This window comes from Pelophylax lessonae (assembly GCF_965119305.1).
Source record: "Pelophylax lessonae genome assembly, chromosome: 1".
Classification (NCBI taxonomy): Eukaryota; Metazoa; Chordata; class Amphibia; order Anura; family Ranidae; genus Pelophylax; species Pelophylax lessonae.
In genome coordinates this window covers 606,107,972-606,130,057 of record NC_138768.1, presented here as the reverse complement: position 1 = coordinate 606,130,057, position 22,086 = coordinate 606,107,972, and the positions used below count along the sequence as shown (strand labels likewise).

The 22,086-nt window shown below is 46.3% G+C and overlaps 2 protein-coding genes across 3 annotated transcripts in view; one reads left to right on the top strand and one right to left on the bottom strand.

Moving 5' to 3' along the window:
* Window positions 1-18,846, bottom strand: part of GSTCD (glutathione S-transferase C-terminal domain containing) — a 269,194-nt gene extending 250,348 nt beyond the window's left edge. Inside the window, exon 1 of one of the 2 annotated variants that reach the window (XM_082243685.1) lies at window positions 18,790-18,846. The gene's annotated coding sequence lies outside the window, so the exon portion shown is untranslated. The other variant, XM_082243684.1, reaches the window with a different exon arrangement.
* INTS12 (integrator complex subunit 12) overlaps window positions 18,821-22,086 on the top strand; it is a 36,766-nt gene continuing 33,500 nt past the window's right edge. Inside the window, exon 1 of the mRNA XM_082243686.1 lies at window positions 18,821-18,907. The gene's annotated coding sequence lies outside the window, so the exon portion shown is untranslated. The remainder of the gene's footprint in view (window positions 18,908-22,086) is intronic.

The following is a 22,086-nucleotide window of genomic DNA, read 5'->3' as shown; positions in this document are numbered from 1 at the left end:
AAGCGTCTGGAGCGTAGTGGACAGATCGCGCAACAGGCTCTGGCTGGCACTCGATCTTAACAGGAGATCGTCTAGATATCCCAAGACCGCAATGCCCTCTGCCCGCAACAGGCCCAGAACAGGCGCCAACACTTGGTAAAGACCCTTGGTGCCGAAGCAAGACCAAAAGGTAATGCCACAAACTGATAATGATCCTCCGCGATAGCAAAGCGGAGGTACCTCTGATGACCCTCGAAAATGGGGATGTGCAGATACGCATCCTTCAGATCGATAGAGGCCAGGAATTCTCCCGGACTCAGAGAGGTCACCACTGAGCGGAGCGATTCCATGCGGAACTTCTGAACGCGCACAAAGCGGTTCAGAGCTTTCAAGTCCAGAATCGGACGCACTTTGCACTCCTTTCTGGGCACAGTGAACAGATTCGAGTAAAACCCCCAAAACCTGTCCCGATGAGGCATCGGGACGATTACCCCCTGAGCGAAGAGATCCTGTACCGCTTGATGCAGGTCTAGTAACCGCCCTGGGGTCAAATGAAGATTTGAGGGAAAGAATCTGTCTGCCGGCCGTGAAAGAAATTCGATCTTGTACCCTGATCGAATGATTTCCTGAACCCCCCTGTCCTGAACTCGGAGCAGCCAAGGTTGGAGGAAACCGCGCAAACGTCCCCCCACCCCTGAAATGGGTGAGGGCGCCCCTTCAGGCAGAGGCGGACTGAGCCGCCGTACCAGCTTGGCCGGATTTTTGTTTGCCGGCCCAGGGCTTTCTCTAGCCACCCTGGCCCTTGAAGGGTTTCCCCTTCTATTGTGTCTTGAAGGCACGAAAGGACCCCTGATTAGGTTTAGAGGCGGGACCCCGCTTGCTGCGGAAAAACTTGCCCTTAGGATTCTGGGGCAGCAGAGTGCTCTTGCCCCCAGTGACTCCCTCAACCAAGTCATCCAGGGATTCTCCAAAAAGGCGAGACCCCGCTTAGGGAATGTCAGCCATTGCCTTTCTAGATTTCTGGTCAGCCGACCAGCTCTTCAACCATATCAGCCAACGGTTAAGCACCGCGACACTGGACAGGCGCACAGCCAAAGGGGCCTCATTTAAGGCCGCATCGCACAAATACATGACCCCTTGATAAATCTGGTCAACCATCTCCACGGTAGTGGGGGGGGGGGCAGAATCAGCCACAAGTGTGCGTCTGAGCACCTTGGTCCAGTCCGCCACAGCCTGAGCCGCCATGACCGAGGCGAAAATAGGCTTTAGCATGGAACCCGCCACCACATAGGTGTGGCGGGCAAGAGATTCCAGCCTCCTATCCGTAGGATCCCTAAATACCGGATAATCTTCGGTGGGAACCAGAGTAGCCTTGTTCAATCTGGCTACAGTGTGATCCACTTGGGGAGCCACACACCAGCGTGCAACCGTAGTAGCCACAAAAGGATAAAGAAGTTGAAACCTTTTAGGCATCGTGAAGGTGTGTTTCAAATTGCGCCATTGCTCATTCACAGTGTGATGAAACTCAGCGGGGCAGGAAAAAACCTGCGCCGTCTTGCGGGTTCTGTGTGTACCAAAAGATGACACAATGCCCGGAGGATTGGGCTCATCCTCTAAATGTAGTGTTTCTTTAATGGCAGAAATCAGCGCGTCCATAGCTGCGCATTCCTCCGGCGTCCCAGGGGGGGAATTATCCACCCCTGTAACCTCCGCCTCCCCCTCAGACTCTTGCGGGTCCTGAGAAGAGCGAGACCCTGAAAGGGGTACGCTTCCTACAGCAACCATGTCACATTCAGAATCAGAAGAAAAATAAATCCTAGGCCTTTTTCTAGCAGCGCGTTCAGACATCAGCAAATCCATTTTGGACACCAAAGTCGCCACAACAGCAGCCAAATTAGTCAGAGTAGAGGATTCAGAAGAACTTGAATCCCCCACCAAAGCTGGAGGGAATTTGCTGTCCTGGGATTCCATTGCAAAAAAAGTTTTTTTTTGTTTTTTTTTTGTTAAGGTACTGGCCCTTTAAGTGCGCTGCGGACACAACAGCACACCGCTACAATGACTGTGGAACACAGACCCCCCCGCAGGGACAAACTGAAGCCAGGAAGATTGCCCAATGGAGGAAAAGAAAGGACAGCAGGACAGAGCCCCACAAGTGTGTTACCAGCTCCTTCGGTCGCTCCTGAGTAAAGGAAGGAAGTGATGTCACCGCAGAAACTGAACTGAGGCTGCAGGCTAAGGAAACATGGATGCCTATGCAAATCAATGGGAGGCTTCGGCAAAATGGCCGCCGACGTGCTCGGAACGATCGTTGCCACACACAAGATGGCGCCGCAAGGCGCCAAAATACACTACATACAATGCTGTATAAGCGCTCACAGTGAAGCCAGACATGCTGCCCACACCTAAAATGGTGGACCAGCGGTTCTTAACCCCGCAGCGGTCGCAGCACGTGTATATTTTCAAGCACCCTTAGTGACACAGGAGAGGGATCCCCCAAAACCCGACACAGCTCTGGCTGTGAGAGAAAAACCCCCGCAGGGACCGGGATCAGGGAGCCCAAAACGCACAGACATAGGGGACACCACAGACACACAGGACTGCCGACCCCAGACAGAGGCCCCACACAGAGTGTACTTACCTGAACAAGCGGATGGCAGCTGTCTCCGTGCTGTGTGCGGAGACAGAGCTGCCAGGTCCCCACTGTTCTCTGTGGGGGAATCGGATGAGAACGGACCGATCCGATCCGCTGGACGGATGGAAAATAGGCAAGCACTCCACACTACGTGACTGGACGCAGCTCAGCCGTTCTGTCGAAGTAATATCACTGTGGGCATTCGGCAAGCGGTTAACAAAGATTTTATGACCGATCTATAGGGTTACCACCTCATCCCTTTAAACCAGGACACACATTATTTAGACAGGTTCTGTGGCTGATTAAGGTGGTAAATTAAACTCACTTAGTGCCTTATCTGCATTATATTAGCCTCAGAACCTGTATAATTAATATGTGTCCTGGTTTAAAGGGATGACCGTTCTACCTCCTGGCTGAACTTTTGTTAAACCCAAGAAAAGTCAGAATTAGATACTGTAACTCTAGCTGTGCTCACTTTCCCTCTTCCATCGGCATAACCTCACATATTTAGAAGATCTGAATGTATATGTTTACTGAAAAATCTTCTAGCGAATTGGATCATGCCTTCATGTTTAATAGCAGCTGGTTTCAGTTAACTCATGCCAAACAGCTGAATACTTAGTTGAAGTACATTTTGAGACACCATTTCATCTCTTAAAAGATGCTGAATGAATATTTTCTTTTGATCCACCCACACCTGCTGTGTTATATGGCTGGAGAGGCGTAGAAATGTGAAAACACTGTTTAAATCCTGCAGTTTTAGAGAGTCCATGTCATTACCCACTACCAGTCCACTGTTAACTTTAGACTGCAAGTAAATGTCACTGCAGACTTCTGTGAAAAACTCGAAGCCAACCATTCACATAGGAACACAGCTTTATCATTCATAATACTCAAATCAAAAGCATTTCTCATGCTGCCTTACAGGGAAAGCACTTAGATAGACCCAGGCAAATTTATACAAGTACACCAATAAACCTGACAAAATGCTAGCTTGTAAACCTAAAGTATAACTAAAGGGAAAACTTTTTCTTTTAGTTTTGGATAGAGTAAAGAGGGATTAGAACACCTGTCAGTTTTTATTGCTGTCTGTGTCCCTGTTATGCCTGGTACACACGATGAGATTATCAGATGAATGATCATTCGTTTTTTGTTTTTTTTTGCATCCTAATCTGATTTTGAAAATTAAGAGGTTACTAAAAAAGAGAAGAGGAAGCACTAGGCCTTTGGCCTGAGTAGATGCGGAACCAGTCCCTCAACCCAATTTGTATTTTCTAAGAGGTTACTAAAGTTACGAAAATTCTTATACGACAGAGTAAAAATTTGAAAGGGATGTAATGAATTGTATTGTATTTTCGGATGAATACTGTACTGATTAGATGAAAATCGTACGATCTGGTATCTTGTCCGATCAGATAATATTGGATGAACTGTCGTGATCGGCTCTCGAAGGCTGTGTACTAATGATCAGATTATCGTACAATCACTTCAAAAGCGGAATGTTTCATACGATTTTCTAATCGTGTGTATGGGCCATTCACCCACTCTTTTAGTACGGTTTACCATGATCATTAAGGCTCCTTTCAGACGGCCGCTCCGCTGCTGTAGTCCGCTGCGGGACTTTTTTTTTTTCCACGGAGCGGATGACATTTGTGTCATCCGCTCCGTGTGCCCGCATATCATCCCATCCGTTTGCGGATGATATACGGACATAATGTAAGTATATGGCATTGCGGATGTCAGCGGATGACACCGCTGACATCCGATTTTCCTTCCTTTCCGTTTTTTACACGGATGGAAAAATGGGGTTCTGTTCCGTTCCAAAAAATGGAACAGAACTGAAAGGAGGAAAATCGGATGTCAGCGGATGGTATTCCGCTGACATCCGCAGTGCCATTCACTTACATTGATGTCCGCAAATCATCCGCAAAAAAATAGGATGATTTGCGGACACACGGAAAGCAGCAGAGCGGCCGTGTGAAAGGAGCCTTAGGCCCCTTTCAAACATACGGACCATTTATCCGTTTTTCATCCATCGGTTGACGGATGAAAAACGGACATCAATGCATTCCTATGGAAAAACAGATAGCAACGGATGATCATCCGTTTTCATCCGCTTCCGTCAATACCCGTTTTTTTGAACAGATGAAAGTCTTATTTTTCATCTGTCAAAAAAACAGATTGGCCAAAAAACGGATGACAACGGATAAAAAACGGATATGAACGGAAATGAACAGAAATGAAAACGGATGTGAAAATGATGTTGACTGAAACAAAATTGATGAAAACAAACGTGACTGAACTGATGAACTGAACGGGCCCGTATGTGTGAAAAGGACCCTAAAAGTGAAAGTAAAAGAAAATCCCCAGAAAAGTAAAAGAGGGAAAATCCTCCTTCATTAGTTCTTGTGGCAGAAGGGGCTCGAAAGAATTCCGGTAATTTGTGTGAATTTCCTCTAACTTCCTGTTTTGGCTGAAAAAGACACAAGTCCATCTAATTTAACCAATACCTATATTTACGAATATGGAGGAGCAGCATTCTTACCCTAGGCAGCTCTCCTGGTTTGAAATACAAACACTTCCCCTCTCATCATCTCCATTACAGAGATTGGCATTTATTTGTAGTTCACAGAAGATAGCTGAGAAAGCAGATAACATTGTTTGACATCTTAGTTCAATCCACAGGAAGTTGCAAGGACACATTTCTGTGACGGGCGGAAGTGACGAGCGGGGCCAGTGCCGTTGCATTGATTCCTGGGAGCGATGACGTTCAGCTCCCAGGAATCAGTGCAAAGAGGAAGTGACCCTTAGGGTGGTGACGTGCGCGGTCACCTTGGCAACGGGACTCTGCACAGCCACGAGGATCGGCAACTTCCGGGACGCTGACGAGCGAGAGGGAGACTGGTAAGCAGCCGGCAGAGACCGTAGCGCCTACATTGTCCATACATGCTGTATTTTATTTTGTTGGATGTGAGTGTAATGGGTGAGGGGGGGAGTATTTAATAAAAGGTGCATGTTTTTTATCCAAGCAATATTGCCCTATGTGTATTTTTACTCCTTCCTATGCACCGCATCCTTGAGGATATTACAGCTACGAGCAGGTCCCATAGGGATTGGATCATTTGGAGAGTCCGGATGAGAATAGATCTTACAGGCTCCATGAACAGAGCTATCTGGTAAGCGTGTATACTTGAGTGTGTCACACGCGGTGAGGTGGAGGTGCATACCGAGCAGTGTTGTTTACATCGGGAACACATATCCCATAGCGACCCCACATGAAGTTCTGGTGGTGATGGACTTGCTTTATCACGGACTCTGATTCATTTGTTGTATTTATTTTTCCTTTTGTAAGAGACTTATGACTATATGCGAAAGATCTTAGAGTCATCCAATCATATCAAGTGTTTGGTTTTCGGTATAGCGCTGCTTGTGCTTATTTTTTAATACGCACCTTATATACAGTTTACCCTAATTTAGGCGGCTGCTTCTTTATTATTGTTGTTCAGGTGCACACTTTTGTACAAGTACAGAGCGCTGGGTGATTGGGCTTTAAGTTTGTCTTGGTGCTCGGTCCTTTATTTGATGTTATCCTATGTGTCCATGCACACATAGACTGTTAGCAGTTTTTGGCAGGGACATTTTCTGGCTGGAAAAAAACTAAGAACTAGTGGGTTTTAAGAGGAATTTTTCAGCTGTAAAATAACTCTGATAAAAGATTAAAAACTTTGAAAAACGTGGCTATTCAGCGTTTATCAACATTTATGAGCCATAAGCTTTAGTGGGAGTATAGTTTTGATTAAAAAAAAGCTACAGCTGAAAAAAAAGGTAAAAACGCATTCTGCAGCTACACTTTCTACTGGTGTTTTGATAACGTCCAGTGTGCACTTAGGCCTCGTTCACACCATGGTGCAGAGGAGGTCAGTTTTTCTGTACATGTTCTGCAATTGAACAAAAAAAAAAAAAATAACCAATCTCCAATCAGCGCAATCCAAACAATGATACAAGATATACAGTGCCTTGCGAAAGTATTCGGCCCCCTTGAACTTTTTGACCTTTTGCCACATTTCAGGCTTCAAACACAAAGATATAAAACTGTAATTTTTTGTGAAGAAACAACAACAAGTGGGACACAATCATGAAGTGGAATGAAAATTATTGGATATTTCAAACTTTTTTAACAAATAAAAAACTGAAAAATTGGGCGTGCAAAATTATTCAGCCCCCTTAAGTTAATACTTTGTAGCGCCACCTTTTGCTGCGATTACAGCTGTAAGTCGCTTGGGGTATGTCTCTAACAGTTTTGCACATCGAGAGACTGAAATTTTTGCCCATTCCTCCTTGCAAAACAGCTCGAGCTCAGTGAAGTTGGATGGAGAGCGTTTGTGAACAGCAGTTTTCAGTTCTTTCCACAGATTCTCGATTGGATTCAGGTTTGGACTTTGATTTGGCCATTCTAACACCTGGATATGTTTATTTGTGAACCATTCCATTGTAGATTTTGCTTTATGTTTTGGATCATTGTCTTGTTGGAAGACAAATCTCCGTCCCAGTCTCAGGTCTTTTGCAGACTCCATCAGGTTTTCTTCCAGAATGGTCCTGTATTTGGCTCCATCATTCTTCCCATTCCCATCAATTTTAACCATCTTCCCTGTCCCTGCTGAAGAAAAGCAGGCCCAAACCATGATGCTGCCACCACCATGTTTGACAGTGGGGATGGTGTGTTCAGGGTGATGAGCTGTGTTGCTTTTACGCCAAACATAACGTTTTGCATTGTTGCCAAAAGTTCGATTTTTGTTTCATCTGACCAGAGCACCTTCTTCCACATGTTTGGTGTGTCTCCCAGGTGGCTTGTGGTAAACTTTAAACGACACTTTTTATGGATATCTTTAAGAAATGGCTTTCTTCTTGCCACTCTTCCATAAAGGCCAGATTTGTGCAGTATACGACTGATTGTTCTCCTATGGACAGAGTCTCCCACCTCAGCTGTAGATCTCTGCAGTTCATCCAGAGTGATCATGGGCCTCTTGGCTGCATCTCTGATCAGTCTTCTCCTTGTATGAGCTGAAAGTTTAGAGGGACGGCCAGGTCTTCGTAGATTTGCAGTGGTCTGATACTCCTTCCATTTCAATATTATCGCTTGCACAGTGCTCCTTGGGATGTTTAAAGCTTGGGAAATCTTTTTGTATCCAAATCCGGCTTTAAACTTCTCCACAACAGTATCTCGGACCTGCCTGGTGTGTTCCTTGTTCTTCATGATGCTCTCTGCGCTTTAAACGGACCTCTGAGACTATCACAGTGCAGGGGCATTTATACGGAGACTTGATTACACACAGGTGGATTCTATTTATCATCATTAGTCATTTAGGTCAACAATGGATCATTCAGAGATCCTCACTGAACTTCTGGAGAGAGTTTGCTGCACTGAAATTAAAGGGGCTGAATAATTTTGCACGCCCAGTTTTTCAGTTTTTTATTTGTTAACAAAGTTTGAAATATTCAATAAATTTCGTTCCACTTCATGATTGTGTCCCACTTGTTGTTGATTCTTCACAAAAAATTACAGTTTTATACCTTCATGTTTGAAGCCTGAAATGTGGCAAAAGGTCGAATACTTTCGCAAGGCCGAAGGGGGCCGAATACTTTCGCAAGGCACTGTGTATTAAAAATGTGCTATAAATAATCCAGTTGCTGCTAACACAGAAAAGTGTTTTCACTCAATTTTATATTTCAGTAACTCAAATATACAGTGCTGCACTACTAGTAAAAAATATAAATACACCCACAGTGCTTAACCACTTGCCGACTGCCGCACGAATATTTACTGCGGCAGTCTGGCTCTCCTGGGCAAACCGACGTAGGGCTACGTCGCTCGCCCAGGAGCCTCTAGGGGGCGAGTGCGCGCCGCCGGAGGCGCGTTCCCGCAAATCCCCGCGCGAGTGACCGGCGGCTCCGATGGCCGCCAGTCACTCGTGATCTCCCGCTGGAGAGGGAGAAAGGCAGGCGGCTTATGTAAACAAAGCTGCCTGTCATTCTCCCTGATGTAACTTTAGAGATCATACGAACCTGCTATGTAGGATCGTATGTCTCTGTGGTTATATCACAAGCCACGCCCCTTTACAGTTAGAATCACGCCCCTAGGGACACACTTAACCCCTCGATCACTAATAAAGTTAACCCCTTCCCTGCCAGTGTAATTTTTACAGTAACAGTGCATATGTATAGCACTGATTAGTGTAGTAATGTCACTGGTACCCCCAAAAGTGTTAAAAAATGTCAGTCAGGGGTCCAATCTGTCCGCCGCAATGTCGCAGTCCCCTAGTTAGTAAACACAATAATTTCATTATATCTTTTCATGTGACAACACTAAAGAAATGACACTTAGATAGAATGTAAAGTAGTGAGTGTACAGCTTGTATAACAGTGTAAATTTGCTCTCCCCTCAAAATAACTCAACACAGCCATTAATGTCTAAACTACTGGCAACATAAGTGAGTACACCCCTAAGTGAACATGTCCAAATTTGGCATACTACACTCATATATACACAAAAAAAAAAATCAAGGCTTTACTAGGGTATCAGAACAATAACCCCCACGTGACCGAATGGTATTTACTTCCAGAAAAAATGTATATTCATAACATCTACAAGTAAAATACCTGTTCATAGGACTGTTAGGCAATCTAGATTTGGCACTCCTGCAAACTTGCACCATGGTTATCTCTAGCATTAATTTAGGGCTCTTAAAAAAAGAATGTAGATCAGAGAAGTCAGTGAAAGCTCAGCTTCAGCCAAAATTTTTAATGCGGTTTTGAATAGTGCAGGAAAGGGTTATAGCCTTAATTAGGTTTTCATTTTAAATGACAAAAATGGTCAGCACATCAGAAAAAATAGGTCTGAAGTTTTTACTGAGATCTTAAGTCCCGGTTCACACTAGGGCGACCTGTGAGGCGACCTGGTCGCCTCACAGGTCGCCGCAGGTCGCCTCCCATAGGGAAGCTGCGGACCCGTTCTAATAGGAGCGACACAAGTCGCTCCGACCTAGAAAAAGGGTCCGGAGCTTCCTTGGGGCGACCAGGAGGCAACCGCCATAGACTTCAATGTTATGAAGTCCGTGGCGGCCGCTCCAAGGTCGCGGCGCGCTGCTCGCACCGCGACCTTGGAGGTCGCCACCCGAAGTCGGATCGCGTGCATGTGAACGGGGGCTTATAGCAAAACATAGCTCATGCAGTAAAAAAAAAAAAACCATCAACATTTTAGAGACAAACAGGTCCCCTTTCTAGAAGGTGACAGTCAATGTGTAACCAAACAAAACACACATACAGTGAGTATAAAAAAAAAAAAAAAAAAAAAAAAAAGAAGAATCACTCCCCCCCCCCCCTTTAAAAAATGTTACTTTGCAGCCTGAAATAATGACAGACACAGTTAATGTTTTAGAGCCGGTCCACACTAGCGCGACTTGTCAGGCGACTTGTCAGCCTGACAAGTCGCGCTCCCTCGCGGTCCATTGACCGCTACAGGACCCGTTCTAATAGTGGCGACACAAGTCGCTCCGACTTAGAAAAAGGGTCCTGTACTACTTCGGGGCGACCTCAGAGCGACTTGCATAGACTTCCATTATGTGAAGTCCCTGCAAGTCGCTCCGAAGTCATGGTGCATGGGAATGCACAAGTCGCCCCCGAAGTAGTAAGGAGTCGTGTCGCCATAGTGTGAACCGAGCCTTATCCAGCTGTGTTTACTCAGTGCAACTTATAACAACCAAGTGAAAGATATAACACCATGTCAGGAAAAAAAATAAATAAATCAAAGCCAGAATTACTGAGTTGGAAAAAGGATCACTCCCTTGTGTCAGTATTTTGTTGAACCACATTTTGCTTTATTTACAACCTTGAATCTGTTGGCATATGTCTCTACTAACTTTGCACATCTAGACTTTGCAATATTTTTCCACTCTGCAGAAATGCTCATGTTCAGTTAAATTTGATGGTGACCTTTAGTGAACTCCAGTCTTTAGGTCATTCCACATATTTTCAATGGGGTTTAAGTCTGGGCTCTGACTAATCCATGCAAGAACATTCACCTTTTTCTACTTCAACCACTGTGTGCTCATTTTTGCTGTGTGCATTCGGTCATTTGTCGTGTTACCATTGACAACTTTCTGGCAGAGGGCAACAGATTTTCCTCAAGAATTTGAGGGTTATTTGCCCTATTCATTTTTCCTTCTATCCTTACAAGTGCTCCAATCCCTGCTGCAGAAAAACACCCCCATAATATGATAATACCACCTCCATGCTTTACTGTAGGAATGATGGTTTTTGGATGGACAGCTGTATTGGATTTCCACCAGACATATTGTATGGTGTTGAGGCCAAATCATTACATTTTAGTCTCATCTGACCATAACACCTTTTCCATGTGGCCTCAGAATCTTCGAGGCATATTTTAGCAAAGCTCAGCCGTGATGGCATGTGGCCTTTCTTGATGAGTGACTTTTTCCTGCAACCCTCCCATACAAGCCACATTTGTGATATTGTTATCACATGCACACAATAACCACTCTTTTTCATAAATTCCTGCAACTACTTCAGAGTAGCTGTAGGCCTCTTGATAGCCTCTCTGACCAATTTCCTCCTGGCTCTTTCATCCAGTTTGGAGCAGCATCCCAATCCAGGGAGGCGCTGTGTTGTACCAAATACCTTCCACTTCCAAATAATAGACTTCACTGTGCTTCTAGGCATTACTAAAGCCTTTGACATTTTTATGTACCCATCTCCTGAATTGTGGTGAAGAAATGTCAGCACACCAAGGATTCCTCGAAAGGGTCCAAAGCTTTATTCCATGGTCACATGATAAATATGTAGCAACGTTTCAGGGCTAGGCAGGGCCCCTTCATCAGGCATCTCCTGACTTGTGCCTGTTCACAACGTTATCCTGGAGATCTTTTGACAGTGCCTTGCCGTCCATAGTTGATTGTTTGCTTCAGTTGCACTACAAGGGACTGAAATGCTCCAGGAAAACTCTTTTCATACGGTGCGAATCAAAATGAACACAAATGATCACAACTGAAAGTTAAATGGCTTTGTGTGCCATTGAGAAGTTGATTAGCTACACCTGATTGAGTTCACAAGTCATTAATAGGAGGGTGTAGGGGGTGATCCTTTTTCCAACTCAGGGATTCTGTTTTTGAGGGTTTTTTCCTGACATGTTGGTGTTATATCTTTCAATCTTTAACTTGGATGCTATAGGGTGCAGCTGGGGGAAAAAAAAACGTGTCCGTCTAGGTTGCAACAATATGTGGTTATTTTAAAGGGGGGGGGGGGGGTGATTATTTTATATACCCTCTATATATTCACTGATAAAGTAATCAGAACACAACCCACCTGTGTACCTAAGATTCTCCAATGCTTAGTCCCATTAACCCCCTTATCATGAGTCTATGATTCTACACAGTGGGGTTGATTTACTAAAACTGGAGAGTGCAAAAAAGCTGGTGCAGTTGTGCATGTTAGCCAATCAGCTTCTAACTTCAGTTTGTTCAATTAAGCTTTGACAAAAAAAAAAACTGGAAGATGATTGGTTTCAACCCAAGTGTACCTGTTGGCCTTGTGGCCTTCACTAGGCATGAAAGGTGAATGTGCAAGATTAATATTTTACCAGGTTTTTATTGCTGATTATAAAATGTTCTGCTTTCTATTAAGGATCGGCAAAGCCGATATATCAAGGGCCCATCTGCACTTTCCTCGATCTATTGGAATCGGCCACCAAAGTGACGGCTATTTCGGGAAAGTGCTTGTACCGGAGCGATGCCTGCAGCTAGAGACATCACCCCGGTACCGGCGTGCATAGCCGACGGTCGGCTGTCTTGTAGTTACAACCAATGCGGTTGAGAAGCTGCTCGGCTGTCATTACAAAGAGTGGGAGGGGATGTCCCCCCCCCCTCTCCCGCACTCACCCGGGTCTCCCAGCAACCAGCCTGCACGGCTGCTGAAGACCCGATCAAAGCCGCATTCGGCTCTGATCAGGTCTCCATGCAAAAACCCGGAAGTGATGTCATGACATCACTTCCGGTACTGGCGCCAGATTTAAAAAAATGACAGCATTCAAAACGGCCAAACTTGACGTTTTGAATGCTTTTAAGTGCAGAGGAGGGGTTTGGGGTATTTTAGACCCCCAGATCCCTCCACAAGAGTACCTGTCAAAGAAAGACAAATGTAAAAAAAAAAAAAATTTTTTAAATGTACGAAAACATCAGCCCATATCGGCCGATACCGAAATGCATGAACCAAAATATCGGTATCGGCAACAAAAAAACGATATCGGTCGATCACCACTTTATATTGTTGATTTTTTTTTCCCTCTCTTCCTGTCAGGAGAGGAAGGGATAGATTATCTCTCCAACAGAGACACACACAAGAACAAAACACACATTACTATCAGATTGGGGACGGGCTACAACTTCTCACAATGTTTTTTTTGCAGTTTGTGACATCCTGCCCTGGTGACAACTGCTCCCCTAAATTTATTGTATAGGTGTCACAAGCAGCGAGTGAGGGTAAATGTCCCAAAAGGGGTCGCATACAGAACAAAGGAGCACACAAAAACTTTTCCCTACTCTATCCAAAACTAAAAAATTGGCTTGAAATAAGAGCTCATTATATGCATGTTTTAAAATTTGTGACTTAGAAAGTTTTGGAGCCATTAGATCGGAATTATACCCAGAGAAGTATTATTTTCAGAAAGAGAGGTCAGCAATGACTGCCTCCATATTTTTACAGTTTCCTTTTAATAGATGTGCAATAACCTCAAGCAATAGAAGCTAGCCACTTCATTGCTCTCTGGATAAAATGTTCCATGCAGTTGAGCTCCCAGCCTTTTGCTGGTCAGAAACATGAATAGACTTTTTTCAAAATGTATACAATCTGGAAAAAGGGCAATTGCTGCACTTTAAAAAAAAAATCAAGAATATTGCTCTATTTTACCCAATAAACTAGTAAAAATGAATTTACTGTAGAACGAAGCACACTCCAGAAAAATACACATAGCATCATTTTAGCATGATAGCATGATCAGTTAGGCAGTTAAATACTGAACCTGATACCTTTTTTGTTTGGACTAACAGATAGGGCTTATTTACACAAAATGTGGCATTGGACACGCTTTTCTAAAGCACTCTGAATGCCAATCAAAGCACCTGTCACTAAATCAAAATGATTACCTTACAGGCCTGTTCACACAGTGTATTTGCTTTGTTTCAAAAATGATACCCCATGTCACTTTCTTGGTGCTTCAAAGCTTCTCCAGAGTCTCCATAGAGATCTATGATGAAGCTTGATTATTGCACCTGCAGCTTGAGGGATTTTTATTCAGTGTTAGGGCTCTTTCACACGGGCGATCCGATCAGATCCGCCTGTCAGTTTTTTAGGCGGATCTGATCGGATCCTCCATGCAGCTCTATGGGGCAGCGGATGTCAGCGGAGACACCTCCGCTGACACCCGCTGCCATCCGTATCCGATCCTGTCCGTGAAATCTGGATGGATGGAAACCCTATTTTTACATCTGTCCAGGGATCGGATCGGATCGGATAAGAGCGGACAGACAATCCCCTCTCATCCGATCCCCCATAGAGAGCAGCAGGAGCTGTGACACCTCCCTCTCCGCACTGCAAGCGGAGACGGAGCTGTCATCCGCCGGCTCAGCGGGGATCGGCGGATCGATCCCCGCTGAGCAGCACGGATCCGCCTACGGAGGCGGACCGTGTGAAAGAGCCCTTAGCTTTGTTTTGGAGGTATTGCAGGTATGAGATATCCCAGGATGCAATGGGAAACCAACAAGAAAGACATCATCAGCAGTCACTTCCAGTTGATGCGTAAATATTCTGAAAGTGTCTGCTGCAGATGTCACATCTGTGGTGCAGTGTAGAGCAGCAGGAAGGTGAGCAGGGTCTGGACTGATGTGTAGCAACTAGTAGATGGCACATGTGGTGTGCAACATGGGAACGCTATAGCAGAAGGTGACAGGGAACCAGCGAGAAAAGACAGAGAACCAGCAGAGCTTGGGGGAGAAACTAGCAATGTCACACATGGTGTGCAGCATGGGAGCAATATAGCGGTAGGAGAGTGGTGATCAGAGAGATAGAGGAGGATCAGCAGAACAGGAGATTACTACTGAGTGGGGGGGGTCAGCAGGAGATCAGCAGAGCTGGAGGGTTACTACTGAGCAGGGGATCAGCAGAGCTGGGGGTTACTACTGAGCAGGGGATCAGCAGAGCTGGGGGTTACTACTGAGCAGGGGATCAGCAGAGCTGGGGGTTACTACTGAGCAGGGGATCAGCAGAGCTGGGGGTTACTACTGAGCAGGGGATCAGCAGAGCTGGGGGTTACTACTGAGCAGGGGATCAGCAGAGCTGGGGGTTACTACTGAGCAGGGGATCAGCAGAGCTAGGGGTTACTACTGAGCAGGAGATCAGCAGAGCTGGGGGTTACTACTGAGCAGGAGATCAGCAGAGCTAGGTGTTATACTGAGCAGGTGATCAGTAAACTTGGGGTTACTACTGAGCGGGGGGATCAGCAAAGCTAGGAGTTAATACTGAGCGGGGGATCAGCAAAGCTAGGAGTTACTACTGAGCGGGGGGGGGGGGGGGTCTGCTGAGTGGGGGCACTACAGAGCCGGGGTTCTACTGTGTCACATTAAAACAAACAGAAATGAACACACACTGGGCATTTTCCAAGCTTCAATAAAGCTTCAAAAAGCATTACAGAAGCATCAAAAAAGCATGTTAAAGCAGTAGGCACTTTAATGTGTGTTAAATTCTGGGCACTTACACCCCCTTCCTAACCAGGCCAGTAATCAGCTTTCAACGCTCTCACATTTTGAATGACAATTGCTCAGTCATGCAACACTGACTGTACCCATATGAAATTTTTGTCTTTTTTTTTTTTTACACAAATAGAGCTTTCTTTTGGTGGAAAGTACAAATACCCCCCAAATGACCCCTTTTTACAAAGTAGACATTCCAAGGTATTTAGTAAGAGGCATGGTGAGTTTTTTGAAGTTGTAATTTTTTCCCCACAGTTCTTTGCAAAATTAAGTTTATTTTTTTCCCAAAATTGTCATATTACCAGGTTATTTCTTACACTGTATAGGCATACTTGCAACTCCACCCCAAAATACATTTTGCTACTCCTCCTGAGTATGGTGATACCACATGTGTGAGAATTTTTCACAGCCTGGCCACATACAGAGGCCCAACATGTAAGTAGCACCTCCAGGCATTCTAGGAGCATAAATTACATATATCATTTCCTGACAACCGATTACACAGTTGAAGGCCCTGAAGCACCAGGACAATGGAAACGCCCATAAAATGACCCCATTTTGGAAAGCAAACACCTCAACACATAATCTAGGAGGCATTATGAGTCTTTTGAACAAGTCATTTTTTTCCCACAATTTTTGGAAAACGTGGAAAGAAAATAAAAACTTTTTTTTTTTTTTTTTTTTTTTTTTTACACAAAGTTTTCCATTTATAAGATATTTCTAATATATAGCATGTACATAGCAAAATAGACACCCCAAAATACATTCTGCTACTCCTCCTGGGTATGGCAATACTACATGTGTGAGATTTTTACACAGCCTGGCCACTTACAGAGGCCCGACATTGAGGGAGCACCGTCAGGTCCTCTAGGGACATAAATTACAAATTCAATTTCCTGACTACCCATTACACTTTTGTGAGGCACTGATAAGCACTGTAGTGGCACTGATGTGGCATGGATGAACAATGATGTGGCACGGGTGAGCACTGATGTGGCACGGAAGAGGCATGGGTGAGCACTGATATGGCACGGATGAGCTCTGATGTGGTACAGATGAGCACTGATGTGGCATGGATGTGACATGGGTGAGCACTGATGTGGCATGGATGTGACATGGGTGAGCACTGATGTGGCATGAATGAGCACTGATGTGGCACGGATGAGCACTGATGTGGCACAAATGAGCACTGATGTGGCATGGATGAGAAGCGGATGAGCACTGATGTATCATGGATAAAGGAAGGATGAGCACTGATGTGGCATGAATGGGCACATAAGACATGGCACTGATGAGGCATGGATGGACATGAATGAGCCATGGATGAGCATCAATGAGGCATGAATGAGGAAGGGGTGAGCACTGCCACAGTCTTCCTCCTCTCCTCACACGCTGTACCGATCGATGTGTAGAGCCTGCGAGGAGAGGAGATAGCTGAACCGGACATGCACCGGTTTGTTGACAACTGATTGCTCAGCCATTGGATGGAGCAATCACATGGTAAAAGTCTGCTGTCATTGGCAGTTTACCATAATCTGTGATGCGCCAGGTCCGGGGGAACCAGCAAGCAGGGACATTTCGGTGTGCATGCCCCATGGGGCGTGCGGGAAGCGCAATTCTGGGAGAATGTCATTGTACGCCCTCCCAGAAAAAGCCTACTGCGCTGTAGCCGTCATTTCACTATGGTCTGGTCGACAAGTGGTTAACCACTTCCCGCCCGCCCTATTGCAGATTGACGGCGGGAATGTGGTTGTATTATCCTGACCAGACGTCATATGACGGCGGCAGGATAATACAGCTCTGTGCGCCCCCCCAGCCTGACACCCTGCATCTCCGATCTCGGTAAAGAGCCTCTGACATAGGCTCTTTACCATGTGACCAGCCGTGTCCAATCACGGCTGGTCACATAGTAAACAGGACCAGCCGTTGATCGGCTTTCCTTAGTTCGTGCCTGACAGGCACGAGTAAAGGAGCGCTGATCGGCAGCTCCCCTGACAGGGGGGGGGGGATCGGCACTGGTAATCAGATCATTGATTACCAGTGCAGACCCTCGGGGGGGGTGCCACTAGAACCACCAGGGATGCCCACCCATGACCCCAGGGATGCCCACCTATGACCCCAGGGATGCCCACTATGGCCACCAGGGATGGCAATCAGGGCTCAGGGAGCCCCCCAGTGCTCTTCCCATCAGTGATGCCCACCAGTGCCCTCCCCATCAGTGCTGCCTCACAGTGCCCATCATTGCCATCTATCAGTGCCGCCCACCAGTTCCCATTATTGCCCACCAGTGCCGCCTATCAGTGCCGCCGATCAGTGCCCACCAGTGCCACCTATCAGTGCCCATCAGTGCCACCTATCAGTGCCCATCAATGCCGCCTATCAGTGCCCACCAATGCTGCATATCAGTGCCACATATCAGTGCTCACCAGTGCTGCCTATCAGTGCCACCCCATCAGTGCCTCCTCATCAGTGCAGCCTCATCAGCGGTTTCACGGGCGAGTCCCTACTGCGCATGCGCAAAGCTCGCTGTGCATTCGGATTGGCTCGGCGGCAGAGAGTAGGAGGAGTGGGCGCCGTTCCCGAAAGTGGGGAAGGGTACCTGTCAAAAACAGATACTCATTCCCCCCTCCCCCTGAAAGGTGCCAAATGTGGCACCGGATGGGGGGAGGAAGCAAATGGGTGGAACTCCGCTTTAAGCTTTGTTAACCCTTTTCCGCCTAGTGTCCTACTCCCAGGAAGAGCAGCATAACCCATCATAACCCATCAGTCAAATGAAGATATGAAGTGGTGTCCGTCAATGAACGAACGAGAAATGCACTTTATGCACTGCAGCATGCTGCGATACGGCGTAGCGTCACAACGTAACGCGCTGCAGAAAAATCTATTCTGTCCTACTTTCTTGACACCAATCCAGCCCATTGGTGTAAATTGAAACAACCGGACATAAGGCGTATTTTCTTGTCTATGCATTTGGACAGTGTTTGGCCTGACAACAATGATGTGAATGGGCCCTTCTTCCAAAAGCCCTGTTTCATGTACACATCCTGAGGACATTTCTGGGGAATATCTGAATTCACAATGTATACCTTTTTTTGAGAGGAGTATTAGACTGGGATAATGATTGTGCAGTCCCTACCTGTGCTCCCTTGCTGTCAGTCAGCTCATGTTCCCTATACACGACTTGCTCCAGGTAGGTACATCAGCCTCCATGTGCACACACACTTCCTGTGCACAGCTCTATACAATCCCACCTTCAGCACACAATCACTGACAGCTCAGAGAAGCATGTCTGCACCCAGACACACCATACCGATGACCTAACTCCGATAATAACTCTATTCAGGGATGCTTCTTTCTACTTACAAGCAAGCGGAACGTCCAGCGCAGGCTGTGTTGACTGGGGAATAGTCTGTGGCGGACCCGCACCCGGAAGTCGCCTGTAATTCTGCCAGTGATATACACTGTGCTGTACACCGGCTGGGTAAGCTTCATTCTAATGATACCCAGCACTGAGATACACGATGGGCTGGTGTTAGTGACATGTAGTTCTCTAGTTAAACATTTGACTATTGACGTGAGAATAGAACAGAGACTAGCTGCTTGGCTGTCATGCTGACTTGTTCCTGATTAGAGGCTTAGTGCTGAAGAAAGAGTGCAAACAAGAAAGCCAGGCAACTAGCATTTTCAGAAGGCAGACCTCAATGACAACTGGCATGTTTTTGTTTAAATCTGTAACAGTTTTACTTTAATATTCTGCTTGGGAGGATCAGCAGGTGTGGTGTAGCCTTCCCTGAGATCCCTTCAGAGCTGGGCTTATGGGTTTTCTTCCTTCCTGTCACCATTTTTGCATATTTTGTACTTTAAAGCAAAATTTCCAGTAGTAATGCCTTACATTTGCAGCCGGGGTGGAAAAACCCTGCAGTTGAGACACATTTTTACCCCCCTCAAGTGCTCCCCCTTTAGCTGCAGAAACAGTTGCCTGGGGTTTACACAATGCTTTGCTTATATTACACTCCCAGTCGCACTTGGCAGGAACCACTGCCTGCTGAGTGTAACCCATTTAAGTGAATGGGGCCGAGTAGACCAGCATTTAGGGCGATACAGCACCACCTGTCAAATGTTCTCTGAAGAGCGAACCAAACACTGTCCAGATGTAAATGAGTCCCAATAGTTATCTGTTTCAATGGTCCAACACCTGCAAGGTTCCTCCCCCGCATCTTCTCCCCGTCTTTTTCCAGGTGCTGGGCTTCAGCTGCCTTGATTGGCCAGGGCAGAATCACTTAACTCCTGCGCATGCACAAGGGTGCTCATTGTAGAGGGATTGTAAAGAGGCAGGTAAGTGTATTATATTGCAGAAGAGACAAAGGGGTTGATTTACTAAAGGCAAATATACTGTGCACTGCAAGTGCAGTTGCTCTAGATTAGAGATGGGCTCAGGCATGTTCGGGATCATAGTCCCACCCTCCTGCACGATCACGCCAGGAAGCCAACACTGCACAGACCAGGAAATGTCTCACTGCCTGTGATTAGCGGTGTGCAGTGTTGGCTTCCTGGTGTTATCAGGCAGGTGGGTTGGGACAAGGATCCCGAGCCCATCTCTACTCCAGATCAGGGGTCTCCAAACTTTCTAAACAAAAAGCCAGTTTACTGTTCTTGAGACTTTTGCGGGCCGGACTGTGGACAGTGGAGGTAGATAATGCCTTGGGCTTGGTTGTCAGTGGGAGTAAAAATATACCTACCATCCCTGTGGTTAGGTGGAGAAGGTTCCCAATCATTGGTGTCAGTGGGAGGAATAGTGCCCCATCATTGTTGTCAGTGGGAGGAATAGTGCCCCATCATTGGTGTCAGTGGGAGGAATAGTGCCCCATCATTGGTTTTAGTGGGAGGAATAGTGCCCCATCATTGGTGTCAGTGGGAAGAATAGTGCCCCATCATTTGTGTCAGTGGGAGGAATAGTGCCCCATCATTGGTGTCAGTGGGAGGAATAGTGCCCCATCATTGGTGTCAGTGGGAGGAATAGTGCCCCATCATTGGTGTCAGTGGGAGGAATAGTGCCCCATCATTGGTTTTAGTGGGAGGAATAGTGCCCCATCATTGGTTTTAGTGGGAGGAATAGTGCCCCATCATTGGTGTCAGTGGGAGGAATAGTGCCCCATCATTGGTGTCAGTGGGAGGAATAGTGCCCCATCATTGGTGTCAGTGGGGGGAATAGTGCCCCATCATTGGTGTCAGTGGGGGGAATAGTGCCCCATCATTGGTTTTAGTGGGAGGAATAGTGCCCCATCATTGGTGTCAGTGGGAGGAATAGTGCCCCATCATTGGTGTCAGTGGGAGGAATAGTGCCCCATCATTGGTGTCAGTGGGGGGAATAGTTCCCACATCATTGGTTTTAGTTGGAGGAATAGTGCCCCATCATTGGTGTCAGTGGGAGGAATAGTGCCCCATCATTGGTGTCAGTGGGAGGAATAGTGCCCCATCCTTGGTGTCAGTGGGAGGAATAGTGCCCCATCATTGGTGTCAGTGGGAGGAATAGTGCCCCATCATTTGTGTCAGTGGGAGGAATAGTGCCCCATCATTTGTGTCAGTGGGAGGAATAGTGCCCCATCATTGGTGTCAGTGGGAGGAATAGTGCTCCATCATTGTTGGTGTCAGCGGGAGGAATAGTGCTTTATCATTGCTGTCAGTGAGAGGGATAGTGCCTCATCATGTGTTTCAGTGGGAGGGATAGTGCCCTATCATTGGTGTTAGTGGGAGGGATAGTGCCCTATCATTGGTGTTAGTGGGAGGGATAGTGCCCTATCATTGGTGTCAGTGGGAGGAAAAGTGCCCCATCATTGGTGTCAGTGGGAGGAATAGTGCCCCATCATTGGTGTCAGTGGGAGGAATAGTGCCCCATCATTGGTGTCAGTGGGAGGAATAGTGCCCCATCATTGGTGTCAGTGGGAGGAATAGTGCCCCATCATTGGTGTCAGTGGGAGGAATAGTGCCCCATCATTGGTGTCAGTGGGAGGAATAGTTCCCCATTATTGGTGTCAGTGGGAGGAATAGTGCCCCATCATTGGTGTCAGTGGGAGGAATAGTGCCCCATCATTGGTGTCAGTGGGAGGAATAGTGCCCCATTATTGGTGTCAGTGGGAGGAATAGTGCCCCATTATTGGTGTCAGTGGGAGGAATAGTGGCCCATTATTGGTGTCAGTGGGAGGGATAGTGCCCCATTATTGGTGTCAGTGGGAGGAATAGTGCCCCATCATTGGTGTCAGTGGGAGGAATAATACCCTGTTGATGATGTCAGAGGGAGGAATAGTGTCCCAAGGGCCAGATAAGAGCAAGTGAAAGGGCCACAGTTTGGAGACCACTGCTCTGGATCTTAGTAAATGAGGGGAAGTGCTACTAAATTTCCATCATCCAGTCATGTACAAGCAACAATACTTTTTTTTCTTCCTTGCGTATGTTGTGGTATTCTTTGCAAAGTAAAGCTTTATCTCACTTATCAAGCTCTGGAGCAACTGCACTTGCAGTGCACAGTATATTTGCCTTTAGTAAATCAACCCCCCTTGCATGTTTCTTCTGCAATGAAGAGCCTGTCTATAGAAACATAGAATGTGTCGGCAGATAAGAACCATTTGGCCCATCTAGTCTGCCCAATATATCTGAATCCTA